The sequence below is a fragment of the Gorilla gorilla genome, chromosome X (assembly GCF_029281585.2).
Source record: "Gorilla gorilla gorilla isolate KB3781 chromosome X, NHGRI_mGorGor1-v2.1_pri, whole genome shotgun sequence".
Lineage (NCBI taxonomy): Eukaryota > Metazoa > Chordata > Mammalia > Primates > Hominidae > Gorilla > Gorilla gorilla.
Genome location: NC_073247.2, coordinates 27,755,461 through 27,771,541, shown reverse-complemented (window position 1 = coordinate 27,771,541; position 16,081 = coordinate 27,755,461). Strand labels below are relative to the sequence as shown.

Sequence of the window (16,081 nt, the reverse complement as noted above, 5' to 3'; positions counted from 1 at the left end):
AACATGGATAATCTCAAAAACATTGTACTGAGTAAAGAAGCAAGACATAAAAGAGTACATACTGTATGATTTCACTTTTATGAAATTCTGGAATAGCCAGTTATAATATATAATGACAGAAATCACAGTAGTGATTGCCTCTGGTGAAGAATGAGGAATGACTACAAAGGGGCACAAGGGAACAATCTGGGAGTGATTGAAATGCTCTATATCTTGATTTGTGAGGGGCTTATACAGGCATATACATTTACTAAAGCTCATTGAAGATCTATGTATTTCACCATATGTAAATTATACATCAAACAAGCACACACCTAAAAATAGTATTGGAAGAAAAAAGACTATTAAAAGAAAAATGAACACATTAAACTTGTAACTTTTGTTTCTTGTTATATAAGATACAGACGATCTCTCCCCAGTCTCATTCCTCTCTCTTGTCTCCCAGTTTCTTCCTAACCTTGACCTTCATTCTATCTCTGATAACCATATCAAAAGCTCTCCCCTCCCCACTTCAGAATCATCATGCCAAATTTTTTGCATGCAAATGTCCAGCTTCAGCCAGTGACACAGCCTAAATGAGCCGTATGTTTCCAAATCAGGCTAAAGATGAATGAGACAAGAGCAGGGAGGTGATGATGGAAGTGCTTTTTAAAAACATAAATCTATAGTTTTATTAAGACAAAAATTGACAGTGTGGTACGAAGTTTACATGTAAACAAAGTTTTCACAGTAACCTAACACATGCCTAAAACAATTTTACGACGTAGCTCTAGATGCAAATCTAGATGATATCAAGAACTGATGGAGCTCCTGACTTAACACAGAGCATTTTGAGTATCACTTAATTCTTAGGATTTCCTTTTAAAATGTTTTTTGTTTTGTTTTGTTTTGTTTTAAAGTGAACTACTGCCCCAGTATGAAAGTTTAATCTTCTCCTGATACAAAGGCTTTTGAAATCATTCACCTCCTAAATTGATTCAATGAAACTTGTGCTGTCAGTGATTGAAACCTGCCACCAATGGTTTCAGAGTTCAAAGCTCAACAAACAGAAAGGCTCCAAGAGTTCTCCATCCTGAGCATAGGCCCTCGCCTTTCCCTACTGTTCCATCTCCTCTATCACCCTCTTCTCCTTCCCCAACACCTCAGCCTGTGGCTTGGATGGCGAAGCTGATATTTATAATTTCATAATTGGAAAATAAAGGGTTTTCTTCTGTAATTTCAGGAATTAGCACCTCTAAGACAGAATATCTACCTGTGTATAGGCTCCAATAAAAGGTTTTCCCTCCTCAGTCGATTTCCATCTGCAAAATGGCAGCTTTGGTAACTTATGATCTGGCTTAGTTCTTTGTGGGGAACAGGATTAAATTCAAGCAGGGAATACCTTGGCTTACAGGTTTCAGACATTCAGGTTTTTTAATTAAAAAATAATTTTTGTGGGTACATAGGGGATGTATATACTTTTGGGATACACAAGACACTGAGGTATGAACATGCTTATTAAGAGCTTTTAAACATTCTTTCACAGTCCTTATTTATGGTACCAATGACATTTTTAATGTAAAATATTCTGGACATAGAAACAAATCACTGCCCTTTCCATTGTTTCACTATTTTCCCAATCTGGTCCCAAATGGTAATAAAAATGAGGCTACCCATCTCCATTTCTCCCCACTCCATCTCTCCCTCCCCCAAAGCATACACCAGTAATAGCCAAAAACTACCTAATGCTACACTCTAAAAACGCAGAGTTGACACTATTGGGAAGAAGGCTGAGGGTTGTGGAGATGCTCTTTGAGGATCTACAGTATCTTTTTGCTCTCTCACACACCCAATTCTGCAAGTTTTCTCCTTCATAGAAAGCCTTTTGCTTTTCTCAGCAAAGTGCAACAAAGGTTGCCTTGAAACATTTATCCCGCTTCCCCTCCACTGGAACCATGTGCAAGCTACACAGCTGGGAACAGTTTTGAAGCACTTGGCCTGCTGCAGGACACAGAGACTATACTGGCTCTTCAAAGGACATCTTCTCAAGCCACCTCTGTGATGTCAACACAAGTCTTAACCCCTTCTCTCCCCACTTGAAACTCCCAGCCAGATGTGACAGGGGCTGGTGCTCAGGAGAAGTAATTCTTGCCATCTTTTTTTGTCATTGCCCTCCTGAGGTAGGAATGCCCACATCAGCCTTTCCTCATAGAAGGATATGACAACCTGTGGGCACTTGACATTGGCTTCCTTGATAGGGACCAGGTCAGCCTCATCAGAGTTTTCCCATTTCATCAGGAACATGAGCTCTCCACTGGAGTCTGTAGCTCCAATAATCTGCTCAGCTCCAAAGCCCAGCAAAGCCTCGTGGCTTTTCTGACTCTTCTTTCTTCTCTGGTTTGCTCTCCTCTCCCTTATATTCAGAATGAGAATAAGCGTTGCACTTGCCTCTTTCTGATCTATCTGTCTCAGGTGCTATTTTCTGTGACTGTAGAAACTCAGCAATGAGGTCGCACAATCCAGGTTCTCTTCTGGCTCCCAAGAGTCATCCTCATCTAAGAAACTCTTCCACTTTAGGAGGTGCTCCACTTTGCCCTTTACCAGTTACAGTCAACAATGTTCTCCACCACATAATTTTCTTCCTCCTCTTCTAGCACCTCCTCTATTTCCTTCTTGTTTTATTTTTTTCCCCCATAGTTTCTGACAGCTTTCTAGTGTAAAGGGTGGCACTGCTCAGAGCAGCATTCAAGAGCCTGAGAGGAGCATGTCATGTTGGACTCACTGGGGGAGTGGCACCCAGGAAGGCAGCAAGCAGGGTGGCGGCAATGGATCCCCTCACTGAAGCAGCATACCAAAGGCCCTGGCCAGCAGTCCTCCCCTCTGCTGAACCTGGAAGCTCTTTACCAATTCCTGGAGCACAGTCCCACTGGGGAACTCCAGGAGATGGTTTGGAAAATATTGTTCACTTTGCAGGTTATTGGGTTATATATACATGAACTCCCATTCATCATTGGTTGAAGGCTGCTCATAGTAAATGTCAATTCTCCAGAACTTCTGGCCCACTGTGTGCACAGGCAAGGTGGGCTCTGGTGCCCGGAGAAAGCCCTTTGGCAAAAAAAATGCAGAAATTGGCAGTTGGAAGTCAGATAAACATGGACAGAAATGGTAAGGCCTGACCAATTAAGGGTGGGGCATTAATACTGTCAGCTACAAGACCTAACCACATAGGATCATATATTATTCTCTGATTCAGTCTGGTTTCTTAATCGAGGCCCCCTGTACTGGTTAGCTTTTGTTGTGTAACGAACCACCCCAAACCACAGTGGCTTAAATCAATAAATATTTTATTTAGCTCACAATTCTGTGAGTTGACCAGGTGATTTAAAAATCTGGGCTGACTCTGCTGATCTCTGCTCAGCTCTCTCACATGTCTGTACTCAGCTGGTGGATCAGCTGGAAGCCAGATGATACAGGACAGCCTCACTCACATGTCTGGTGATTGGCAGGCTATTAGCTGGGGCGCCTTAATTCTCTTCCCTGTAGCCTCAATCTCCAGCAGGCTATACTAGGCTTGTCATACAGTGCTTCAGGGTCCCAAGCACAGTGAGAGAGCAAACTCCAATGTGCAAGGGCTTTTCAAACCTCTACTTGTGTTCTCTTTTCAAGAGGTGAAGTCTTTCTCTTCCCCTTCAATCTGGGGTGGCCTTTTGATATGCTTTGGCCACTATGATCACAATAAATACAATGTAGGCAGAGACTTGAAAAGTGTTTACATTTAAGGACTTACACTCTTGTTCTTGGAACTCTAAGATGTTATGTGAACAAGCCTGGGTTAGCCCTCTGGAGAATAAGCAATATATGGCCCTGTTATCCCCATCACCCCAAGTGACAGCCAGCCAACCACTAGACACGTGACTGAGGTCATCTGGGACCTCACCAACTCACCAGCCAAGTTCAGATCCATGAGTGAGCCCAGTTGGGCCCAGCGGAATCATGAGTTAAATAAACGCTGGTTGTTTTAAGCCACTAAATGTTGAGGTGTTTGTTACATGGCAAAAACTAACTGATACATGGGATAAAGTGGTGAAGTTATATTAGGTGACTGAGTAAAGCCTCACTAAAAAGAGAACATTTAAGCTGAGACTTTAAAAATGCCAGGGAGATATTGATGCTAAGAGGGGGTAGGGCATTCAAAGCATAGAGAACAGCAAGTGCAAAGGTCATGAGATAAGAAAGGGCTTGGTGTTTTGAGAGAATTGAGAGAAGGTAAGAAGAAAGGCTTCTAGGACTGAGGACCAGAGAAAGGGAGAGAGAGAAAATTTAGGGGTACAGGGGAAATTTATTCATATGCTTATCAGGGGAATGGGGTCATGATAGTATGTTCTTTTTTAGAGTCCTTCATTAATAGAGTCTTATTCAACAATACATTCTGAATATATCTGAAGCATTTTAATTATATATTATTAATAGAGAAGATGCTAAGAGAAATTATTCACATTCTTTATTCAATCTTTTCATGCTCTTCATTCTCCCCTTTCTCTTCTCCCCAGACTCAGCTGCAGTAGGAGAAAGCTGGGGCAGAGGCAAACGTAACAATCCTTAAAATGAAGACAAAATGAAAACCCATAAACTAAAGAGTTCACAAAAGCAAGACTGGGTTGTGCATTGGCCATTCAGCAAACTGGCCATTTTGTGTACTGGATCCTGGAACATTGGCTTCAAGCTCTGCCCTCTCTGAGCCTTAATGTCCTCAGAAGATAAACTGGATGAAGCCTAAATCCATTCTAGCTCTGGTGAATAAAGGTTTTGTGGGAACCTCAAGTTTCATGGGTATAGAGGTGTGTGTGTGGTGGGGGCAGGAGTGTGCACATGAGTAAACAAATTAATTAATCTCAGGTACCTGAAAAGCATTAAAATAGAAAGAGAACAAGAGGACTCGGAGGTTGAGGATGGAGAGAAAAGGAGGAGAAAAGGGGACTTTCACCGGGTTTTCTTGAATTGAACTAGATTTTAGTTCAGCAATGAGCTAGTCCTCTAATCTCAAAGTCTAATGCTTGGGCACAAATGTGTCATAACCAGAGGGGGGACATGGAAATGGAACAGAGATGAGACCCTTTTTTCAACAATCCATTAAATTCACCAGGCAATCCCTGAATAAGCTTTGGTTAATTTTGTTTTCTTAAATGAAAGAAGAAAACTATACCATGTCTGGCATGAAAGCAGACTTCCAGAAAAAACAGGGGCAACATAGAAAGAAAATTGAAAAACATATTTTGCCTGAGAATAAATGGTAACAAAAAACATGGTTCTTTAACTGGCTTAGTGTCATGGAAAAGGCATGAATCAGGACATCAGGGATCTAGGTTTGCTTCTATTAACTCACTTTGTAATAGGAAGAAAATCATGCCAACTTTCTTTGCTGCAGTTCTTCTTACGAAGATGTGACTGTATCAGAGATAGAAAACATACTTAGTATACATGCCACCACCATCCTTGTCCAGACCAGTGAGAGAGATCAATAATCACTCATAGCAATCTTTTCTGTTAACATCTAGATGTGTCCTCAGAATCCATCTCAACACAGTGCTTCCAGTAATCACTACCAAATTAATACAGTTGGTCACCAAATTAATACAGTTGGTCTCAAAATTAAACCTATCTACTCTTCAGGACTAGATCCTCAGTTCCCAACCTATGGGCTGCAGACTCCTGAGAGGCAATGAGGTTACTGCAATATGTTTTTCAAAATATGCTCTCTAAGCCTTGTCTATAATATCAACAAAGTTCTATCTTATCTGTGTCCTCATTCCCAAAAGATGCTGGGAATATCTGGCCTAGGGGATTTTAAACTCCTCCTCTGCTCTAGTATTTTCTACTCCTAAGCTAAATTTCCGTTTCTTTTACCCACTTGCCTTCTACCTCCTTCCTTCTACTCAAGATCTTCTAACACGAACACAGATTCTTTGATCAGAAAGGAATTTCCTCATCCTCTGTGAAAAGGGAAAGAACCAGGCAACATACAATATCAAATGAGTCACAATAATCATCATTGCTTTGCCCTTGAGATGAGCTCTGACCAACTTGAGGGTCATCTGCCAAAACTGGCTCTGGGCATCACCCTCATATTTCAGGTCAGAATGCCCGGTTCTTTCTTCCCATGTCATTCCTCAGACTTTCTTAAATATTTAATTTCATCTTAGCTTCAAGTTTTGTTTCTCCTTCAGAGTTTCAGGCAATCCAAGCTTAGTTTGCATCCTAAGACATAAGGAAGTAGGGAATGTGAGCTTTGGTACCATCACTTATTAATCAAATGGCCTTCGGTAGTTTTCTTTATCTTTTTGAGCTTCAGTTTCTTCATATGTAAAATAAATAGTTGTGGTAATTTAATAAGATTATATATATATAAATTGCCTAGTACAGAGCCTAACATATAGTAGATATTCAATAAATTATAACAATAATAATGACAATAGATTAATCTATTGGGAACTTACTGTGATGTCATGTACTCTGTTAAACAAGTTATAGACCACCTATTTAATTAAACATATTTCCTCTTTTCGATAGGTTGCAAAAATGGCCACAATTCTTTGTAGCTTATATATCTCTACTCCTTGATTCTGGACAACAATGTGAGAGAAGCTACCTTGTGTGATTTACAAGCTTAGGCCTCAACACGCTTTGCAGACTTTTGCTCTTGCTCTTAGGAGCCTGCCTACCTGCCATATAAACAAGACTGGCCTAGCTTACTGGAGAGTGAGAGACAAATGGAATAAAGACATGCTTTTCCAGGTAAGGCCATCCTAGACTAACCAGTCCCCAGCCAACATGGCAGCTGACCACATTTGCCATGAGTAAGCCTTGCTGAGATCAAGTGAGTCTGACTGGGATCAGCATAACTGCCTAGCTAATCCCAGCCCAAATTGCTGCCACACAGAATTGTGAGCTACATAAAGGGCTGTTGTTCAAAACCACTAAGTTTTGTGATTGCTTGTAATGAAACAAAAAGTGATACATGTTTCTTCTTGAGCACACAACTGAACTACATTTCTCATATTCCCTTGCTTCTAGATTTGCCATGTGACTAGTTCTTCCCAATGAAATGTTGAGTGGAAATGGCCATGTGTCACTTTCATGCCAAAGTGGTTTAGGAGCTGGTGTGCCTTCTCACTTTCTCTTCCTCTGTCTGTTGACTGAATGCAGAGGTTCTAGCTGAGGACTCTACAATATAGACAGAACCTGGGTCCCCGAATCACCATGTGGAGAGGAGCCACTCACCAGACCAGAATGTCCATTTGGACTTTATGTGATCAGTAATAAACTTTGATTGTAGTAAACCAAGAGGTTTGAGGGTGTCTATGGTATGGTAACTGACATTACCTTAACTAGCACACATGGATTACATAATCAAGTTATCTCCATTTACTGATGAAGAAACTGAAGTAAAGAGAAATTAAGCTAGTAAGAGTTGGAATATAAACCCAGTCTGTGTGATTCATAGCAACTCCACATCCTACCTTCTCAAGGTAATTGTTATCATTAAAATTCCTTGAGGCTTTAATTTATTTGAGTAATGAGTGATGATATGACAATGCAATCCCTTGTCATATCTTGCCTTTCCCTCATTCCTCAAACTCCAAAGACATTGAGGTTGGTGTGGAGGGAGGAATTCATATTGGAGTCTCTGTCTCTTCAAGGTACAGCTGCTCAGCCTGTTACAGTCAAAAAGAATGGCCTGAAGACCTTGCACCTACAGAACTAACTAATGGGAGGGCTTTCTCCAGAGCTCTGGGTCCACCATACACTGTGATTACATGCATTTTAGTTTTCTCCTTTGGTTCCCATGCCTCTCACTTCATTTCCACCGTAGCCTTTCCCAGTATTACAAGGATCAATGAGAAAGACATGTTTGCTTCCTGTGCTTTCATTCAACAGCACCTATGTGCTATACACTATCCTGGGCACTGGGGCTACAATGACCAAAATAGATAGGATCTCTGCCCTCACTGAGCTTATAATTGAGAAAAAAGCAAAATGAGTAGATAGGACATTGATACAGGTTTGCATCTACGTAGATATAAATGAATATCCAGAACAGATGACTGATGGTGTATTTGGTGATTATTTTGCCGACATCTAGGACAGTGGTTCTTCACCTTAGTTTGTATGAGAATCATCCAGAGGCTTCTTAAAATATGCACTATGAGGCCTCATCCTCAGATTTTCACCTGGAAGATCAGGAGTAGGAGTTCAGGAATCTGCATTTTTAACCAACTCGCTGAAAGATTCTAATGCAGATGATCCTTTGAGAAACTCTAGCCTGTGCTAAGGTGCGGCATTTCCACAGAACTTTGCAGATGTGGTACCAGAACTCACGGGCAGATCTAGGCCAGGCCTCTTCAGCCAAAGCCTCGGGCACTGAGCAGTAACATGATAGTGCACAGAACTGCTAGCAAGTCAGCACCATGGAATGCCCAGAACAGAGAACAAAGAATCCAATGAAATCCATTGAGTCTGCATGAAAAGGTGGAGGGAAAGGGTAACTGTCACCATTGAAGTGACAAATAATGTGCTGAATGTAACTACTTTGCTTGAATTAAGGTAGCAAAATGTTTTCAGGAAAGCAGATTTTGGGGACACACCAAAATAGCATAACGGACTGAAACACTTTAGAAGAAACTCAATTTTCTTCTTACCTTAAATCAAATATTCATTGAAAAGAAGAATTCATACCCAAAACAAGCAGTCCTAAATTGTTTCAAAAAGCACTACCAGTTACAGCTGTATCCCTGGCCAACGCCCAGTTTGAGGAGTAGATCGCTGTCTTTTAATAAGAGATTTAGGCCCTAAGGACAGAACAAGGACAAGTGATTAGAAATTACTGGGAGGCAGAGTTCAGCTTGCTGTGAGGAAGAACTTTGAAATAATGTAAAAATGTAACAGGCTTTCTTTGAGGTAGCAAACTGTCTGTTACTTGAAGAATTTAAGCCAAGCCTAGATGCACTTGTAAGTATTTACCAAGCTTTCTTTGTATCTAGTGATAAAAAAGAACACAAGATGAAGACCCAGTCCTTGGCCTCAGTGAACTCATATTCTAGTGGGGGAGATGGGCAAGTAAACCCACAATTATAACATAGCACAATGAGACCATGACTATATTATATCTGGCTACTGCAAGAGTCCAAGAGAGGAGGTTCTGGCTCAAGTGAAAAGGTCAGAGAAGGCTTCCTAGTAGAAGTGACATGAGATCAGAATGCTAAGCCACTCAGAAGAAGAAGGAATGAGGTTCTGGGCAGATGCAACAGCACGTGTGAGGGTCTGGAGGCATGAAACAGCATTGTGGAGGAGGAGAAAAGGTGAGAAATTCAGTGGGATATAGGAGGAAGGAGGCAGGACTAAATGCTAGAGAGCCAGGCACGGATCAGATCATGAGGAACTTCTTGAACTAAAATGAAGGGTTTTAGTTTCATCTACAAAAATGATGAGATGCCATTGAAAACCCACCCATCATCTAGGATGTGAGGAGTTCCTCTGCCCGGCCGCCCCGTCTAGGAAGTGAGTGCCTCTGCCCGGCCGCCCCGTCTGGGAGGTGAGGAGCGTCTCTGCCCAGCCGCCACCCTGTCTGGGAAGTGAGGAGTGCCTCTGCCTGGCCGCTGTGCAATCTTCCAAGTGTGAAGTGACAGCCTTTCTGCAGGTGTACCCAACAGCTCCGAAGAGACAGCGACCATGGAGAACAGGCCATGATGACGATGGCGGTTTTGTCAAAAAGAAAAGGGGAAAATGTGGGGAAAAGAAAGAGAGAGCAGATTGTTACTGTGTCTGTGTAGAAAGAAGTAGACATAGGAGACTCCATTTTGTTCTGTACTACGAAAAATTCTTCTGCCTTGGGATGCTGTTAATCTATAACCTTATCCCCAACCCCGTGCTCTCTGAAACATGTGCTGTGTCAACTCAGGGTTAAATGGATTAAGGGTGGTGCAAGATGTGCTTTGTTAAACAGATGCTTGAAGGCAGCATGCTCCTTAAGAGTCATTACCACTCCCTAATCTCAAGTACCCAGGGACACAAACACTGCAGAAGGCCGCAGGGACCTCTGCCTAGGAAAACCAGAGACCTTTGTTCACGTGTTTATCTGCTGACCTTCTCTCCACTATTATCCTATGACCTTGCCACATCCCCCTCTCCGAGAAACACCCAAGAATGATCAATAAATACTAAAAAATAAAAAAATAAAAATAAAAAAATAAAATTAAAAAAACATATGAAAAATGTTCAAATTCACATAATAACAGAAATACAAAATAAAGCAACACTGAGATGCCATTTCCTACCTGTCATATTGGTAAACTTTAAAAGTGTTAAGAACAAACTGTGTTGGCAAGGCTGTGGGCAACAGGCACTCTCATACTTTATTGGTGAGCATGCAAACTCGTACAATCTTTCTGAAGGGACATTTAACAATATGTACAGAATTGCATATGCAAGTTACCTTTTGATACAGCAATATTTCTTCTGATGTATTTTTGTCAAACAAAACAAAAATACATATGCAACAAGGTTATTTATTGTGGCATCATTTGTAATCATAGAATATTGGAAACAACCAAATGCTGATACATAGGAGAGTGGTTGAATAAATAAATGGAGCATTTACATGAGGGAGTACTAGGCAAATGTAAAAAAAAGAATAAGAAAGCTGATGAGTGAGTTCCAAGACATAATGGTTAGTGAAACAAAAAACATGGGAAAGTACAAAAGAGTAGCATGCTACCCTTCATGCAAAAAAGAAGAGGAAATAAGAAAATATACATGTATCTGCCCAGTTGTGCAAAAGAAATACAGAAAGGATAAACCAGAAACAGAAGAGATTGGGTAACTACAGGAGGTGCATGGGAAGAGAGTGGAAAAAATTGAGGGAATGGGGAATATGTAATAGACATTAAAGTGACACTTGTATGTGTATACATTTTCGGTTAGTTCTGGCTTTTAGAACTATGTTAATGCTTTGTATATCCTAAAAAATTAAAACTGATATGCAAGGAGAGTTCAAAATGGAATACAATCAGTAACACATGAGTCTAACTGTATTGCAAGTGAACAATATAACCACACTGAAAGGAAAAGAACTAACCTAAGTAACTTTGTTTAGCAAGATTGGTTGTATACTATATGTTAAAGACAGCAAACAGTGTATGTTGTTCTCCAATTACAAAATTGTTTTCCACAGGGATTTAGATTAGCAATTCTGAAACTGCTCTATGTGTATAGTAGGGCTTAGCAAATACCTAAATTTATCATGAATAATGAGAACTGAGTTTCTCACTGTTAGGAAATGGAACTACAAATAAAGAAAAGAGAAAGTCTAAAAGGAACCCTGTAGTGCTGTGTTGAAGGAAGTATCAGTATGAACTCATAGTTTAAACATACGTACATATGGAGAGGTATAGAAATAGATATAGGTGCATGTTATACATGTGTGAACATATATGCATATATTCCCTAACTCTGTTTACTGAGAGCATGAGGAAGTAATGACACCCTAGTAGCAATGAGCACGCCTAGTGCTCACATCTTGATTTCTAAATACAATTCTCCACAAAAGAAACCAGGTCTACTTAGATAAATAATTATCTCAGGGCTGGGGCAGGGAAAATACAAGATAAGCCTGAAACATCTTATGGTACCAGAAAGTAAGGAAGTGCTCAAAAAATGATGAGGGCATGTCAAAAGGACATGGAACTAACTTGAAGGAGTTCCCAATGGCAAAATCTAGAAGAATTTGAACAAGAAAATAATAATAGTAACAGTTTATAACCCACAGGAAAAAAATCTATACTGACATAAATAAATAAATAAATACATAAATAAATGGAGATTTAAGGAGCAGCTCTTTCTTAAAGTAGAATTATAATTAATACATATAGAAGAAATGATGTAAATTGAAAGACATCACCATTTGGCAAAGACCACAGTAATAGTTGTTACCGGCAAGAGTTATTAATGTATGCTGTTGGACAGAATGCCACCCCATTCCTATGTCAAAGCCCTAATCTCAAATGTGACTATATTTGGAGATAGGGCCACTAAAGAAGTAATTAAGATTAAATGAGGTCATATGAATGGGCTCTAATCTGATATGACTGCTGTCCTCATAAGAAGAGGAAGACACACCAGACCAGGGATGCACACTCAGAGAAAAGGCCACATGAGGATACAGTGAGAAGGTGATCATCTGCAAACCAAGAGGAGAGGCCTTGAGAGAAACCAATCCTGCTGACACCTTGATCTAGGACTCCCAACCTACACAACTGTGAGAAAATAAATTTCTGTGGTTTAAGCCAATCAATGGTATTTTGTTATGGTGGCCCTAGCTAACCAACACAGATGCTAAAATTAGTGGGCAAAAGTATGATTAGAAACAAGATATTTACATAGTGTCAAAGCCTCTCCTCACAAGATACTTTTTAATTACAAAGCTTAAAATAATAACTTTAAAATAGTAGAGAAACCTTGCAGACACCACCTCAACCAATGATCAAGGTTAACATCACAAGTAATAAGACATATTAACATCACGCACCACTGATAGGATGGTTTAAGACAGAAACAACATCATTTCTGTGAGATTCCTGTTAAAACTGCATAATCTCAATATAATCATAAGAAAACATTAAACAAGCCCAAGTGGAAGGACATTCTACAAAATAACTGACCAATATTCTTCAAAAGTGCAAAGGTAGTAGAAGACAAGGAAAAACTGAGGAACTATCACAGATTAAAGAGACTAAGGAGACATGACAACTAAATGCAATATGGAATTCTGAATTGGACCCTGAACCAGAAGAAGACATTAGTGACAAAACTGACAAAATCCATATAAGGCCTACAGATCAATTAATGGTATTTTATCTTTTAATTTCCTGATTTCAATATTGTACTATGATTATGAAAGATGTTAACAGTAGTGGAACCTGGGTTGAAAGCATATGGGAAATTCATACTATTCTTGCAATTTATCTGTAAGTCTAAAATGATTTCAGTATAAACATTTTTTCTTTTTTCCCGAGATGGAGTCTTACTGTGTCACCCAGGCTGGAGTGCAGTGGCGTGATCTCGGCTTACTGCAACCTCCACCTCCTGGGTTCAAGCAATTCTCCTGCCTCAGCCTCCCAAGTAGCTGGGATTACAGGCATAAGCCACCACGCCCAGCAATTTTTTTTTGTATTTTTAGTAGAGAAGGGGTTTCACCATGTTGGCCAGGCAGGTCTCAAACTCCTGAACTCGTGAACCCACCCACCTCGGCCTCCCAAAGTGCTGGGATTACAGGCGTGAGCCACCGCGCCTGGCCCAATATAAAATTTTTAAAGAAAACAATATTGAGTAAAATATCTACATGCAGGGCTGGGTCTGCTGGCTCATGCCTGTAATCCCAGCACTTTGGTAGGCTTAGGTGGGAGGATTGCTTGAACTCAGGAGTTCAAGACCAACCTGGGTAACACAGTGAGACCCCCCCCATCTCTACAAAATTTAAAATAAAATTAGGCAGGCGTGGTGGCAGGCACTTGTAGTCCCAGCTACTCAGGAGGCTGAGGTGGGAGGATCACTTGAGCCCAGGAGGTTAAAGCTGCAATGAGCTATGATTTTGTCACTGCACTCCAGCCTGGGCAACAGAGCAATACCTTGTCTGCAAAAAAAAAAAATGCAGGTGCATAACATTATATTAGGATCTCATTTACGTATTCTTCTAAAATACATACACAAGCAGGCCAGGCATGGTGGCTCATGCCTGTAATCCCAGCACTTTGGGAGGCCAAGGTGAGCAGATCACTTGAGGTGAGGAGTTTGAGACAAGCCAGGCCAACATGGTGAAACCCCGTCTCTACTAAAAATACAAAAATTAGCTGGGCATGCTGGTGGGTGCCTGTAATCCCAGCTACTCAGGAGGCTGAGACAGGAGAACTGTTTGAACCCAGGAGGCAGAGGCTGCAGTGAGCTGAGATCACACCACTGCACTCCGGCCTAGGCGATAGAGTGAGACTCTGTCTCAAAAAATAAATAAAATACACACAGGCAATAAAATGCATTTTTCGTAGATACACATGTACTAAAAGTATACAAACATGGGCTAGACAGTGGTTAGTTCTCAGTCTTGGCTGCATATTGGGATCACCTGAGGAGCTTTAAAAACTACTGATGTGGGGAAAGAGGGTAAGTCTCAGTTCTTCCCTTTGTCGCTCTAGTGATCCTTAGTTTCAAGAAGTAAAACTATATATCCATATCGACATTAAATAGGGGGTGAAAAACATACACAAAAATACTCTTAAGAATCTGTGAAAATCATACTGAAGAAGTGAATAGAAATCACTTTGATTTAGAAAAAAACTAACTGAGGCTTGAGTTCTCTCCTTCCTACAGAGATTCTGATTTTATTTTGCCGGCATTGGTCCAGAAACCAGGGATTTTCAACAGACTCCCAGGTAATCCTGATATGCAGCCAGGGTTGAGAACTACTGCGCCTGAAGGAGACATACAAAATCTGTGATAGTGATTGCCTCTGGGGAAGGCAATGAGTGAGAAGTGTGAGATTAACAGGAGGAGTCTTCAACTTCACTTCAAATCTGAAGCAAAAATGACCAAATGTTAAGGTTCGTCATTTTGGAAGGTGAGACCACAGGTATTTATTACAGTCTTCTCCATCTTTCTTGTATGTATTTAAATTTATAACATTTTTAAGAAGACTAAAAATAAGCTTACTTGTGAACATATAAGAGTGTCATTTTAATGAAAGTAAATTGTAATCAAGAAACATTGTTAATTTGGTTTTACAGAGAAAAAGGAAAAAGGAAATAAAGAAACACAGGCTTCAGATGTGTGGCTGTTGAAGCCCCACTGGGAGCCCCATCAACAATTTTAGTGTCATCTCCAGCCCTCCTGCTTACAGGAGAAACATGTTAGTCTTTGCTCCAGTTCACCCTTGATTAATTTCTCGAAATGCTACAATTTAGCAGTTCAATAAATTAGGAAAATAATTGGCTCAATGGTAATAACAAGAATGCTCTTTACAAACAGAAATTATTTTTAGAAGATAAGTGCTTGCAATTTTTAAAAATAATCCTGGACAGGCTGATATTCAACCTGTTTGCACAGTTTTAGCCATGCTGGTTGTCTTCAGCCTGCTTAGTGGGGTTCCATGATGCACCAGGTGATAAATACCTGCATATCCAGCTGGGCACTGTAGCGCACACCTGTAGTCGCAGCTACTCGGGAGGCTGAGGTAGGAGGATCGCTTGAGCCCAGGAGTTCAAGACCAGCCTGGACAACATTGTGAGACCCTGTCTCTAAAAATATACTTTTAAAACATTTTAATATCCACCTTGGTCTTGCTGATCAGTTTGCACTGATCTATCCCCTCTCTCTCATCTTGCTCTCTAGTGGGAACACTAGCACACCACAGCAAGAATTCCGCTAAGGGTACATTCTTGTGGCCAGGGAATGGAGCAAGGCTGATTGTCTCTCAGAGGGGATCAGGTCCATGGCCATCAGGAGATTTCACCTAACCAAGTATAGACAGTGTGCTCCAGCAAAAAGAATATCAGTTAATGGAAGAAAGGGTACTTGGTGGGAAGGGCTGGGCAGGGAAAATTCAGTGCTGGGGGAAAAAAAAGAACTCTGGACTGAGGATAGAAAATGTGAGTTCTAGTTCCACCTCTGCAAAAGTGGCTATGACATTGTCTTTACTACTTCCCTTATTGTTGCCCACCTTCCCTTCCTCTTCCCTTTTTCGGATTTCAGTCACCAAACATTTTTTTATCCAAAAGAAAGTGCTAATGTTTTTGAAAATAATTTATCTGACACTATCGACAATTGCACTTTCCTGAGTAACAACTCAGGAGAAAAGCTCTTCTCCATAAGAATGGGAAAAAAGAAACTTCAAGAAACGGTTGTTTTTCTTTTCCTTTTTTTTTTTTTTTTTTTTTGAGACGGAGTTTCACTATTGTCACCCAGGCTGGAGTGCAGTGGCACGATCTCAGCTCACTGCAACCTCCGCCTCCAGAGTTAAAGTGATTCTCCTGCCTCAGCCTCCCAAGTAGCTGGGATTGCA

General features: G+C 40.6%; 1 pseudogene; it reads right to left on the bottom strand.

The window, feature by feature from the left end:
- Window positions 1-2,055: 2,055 nt before the first annotated feature.
- LOC101152061 (chromobox protein homolog 1-like) overlaps window positions 2,056-16,081 on the bottom strand; it is an 84,117-nt pseudogene continuing 70,091 nt past the window's right edge.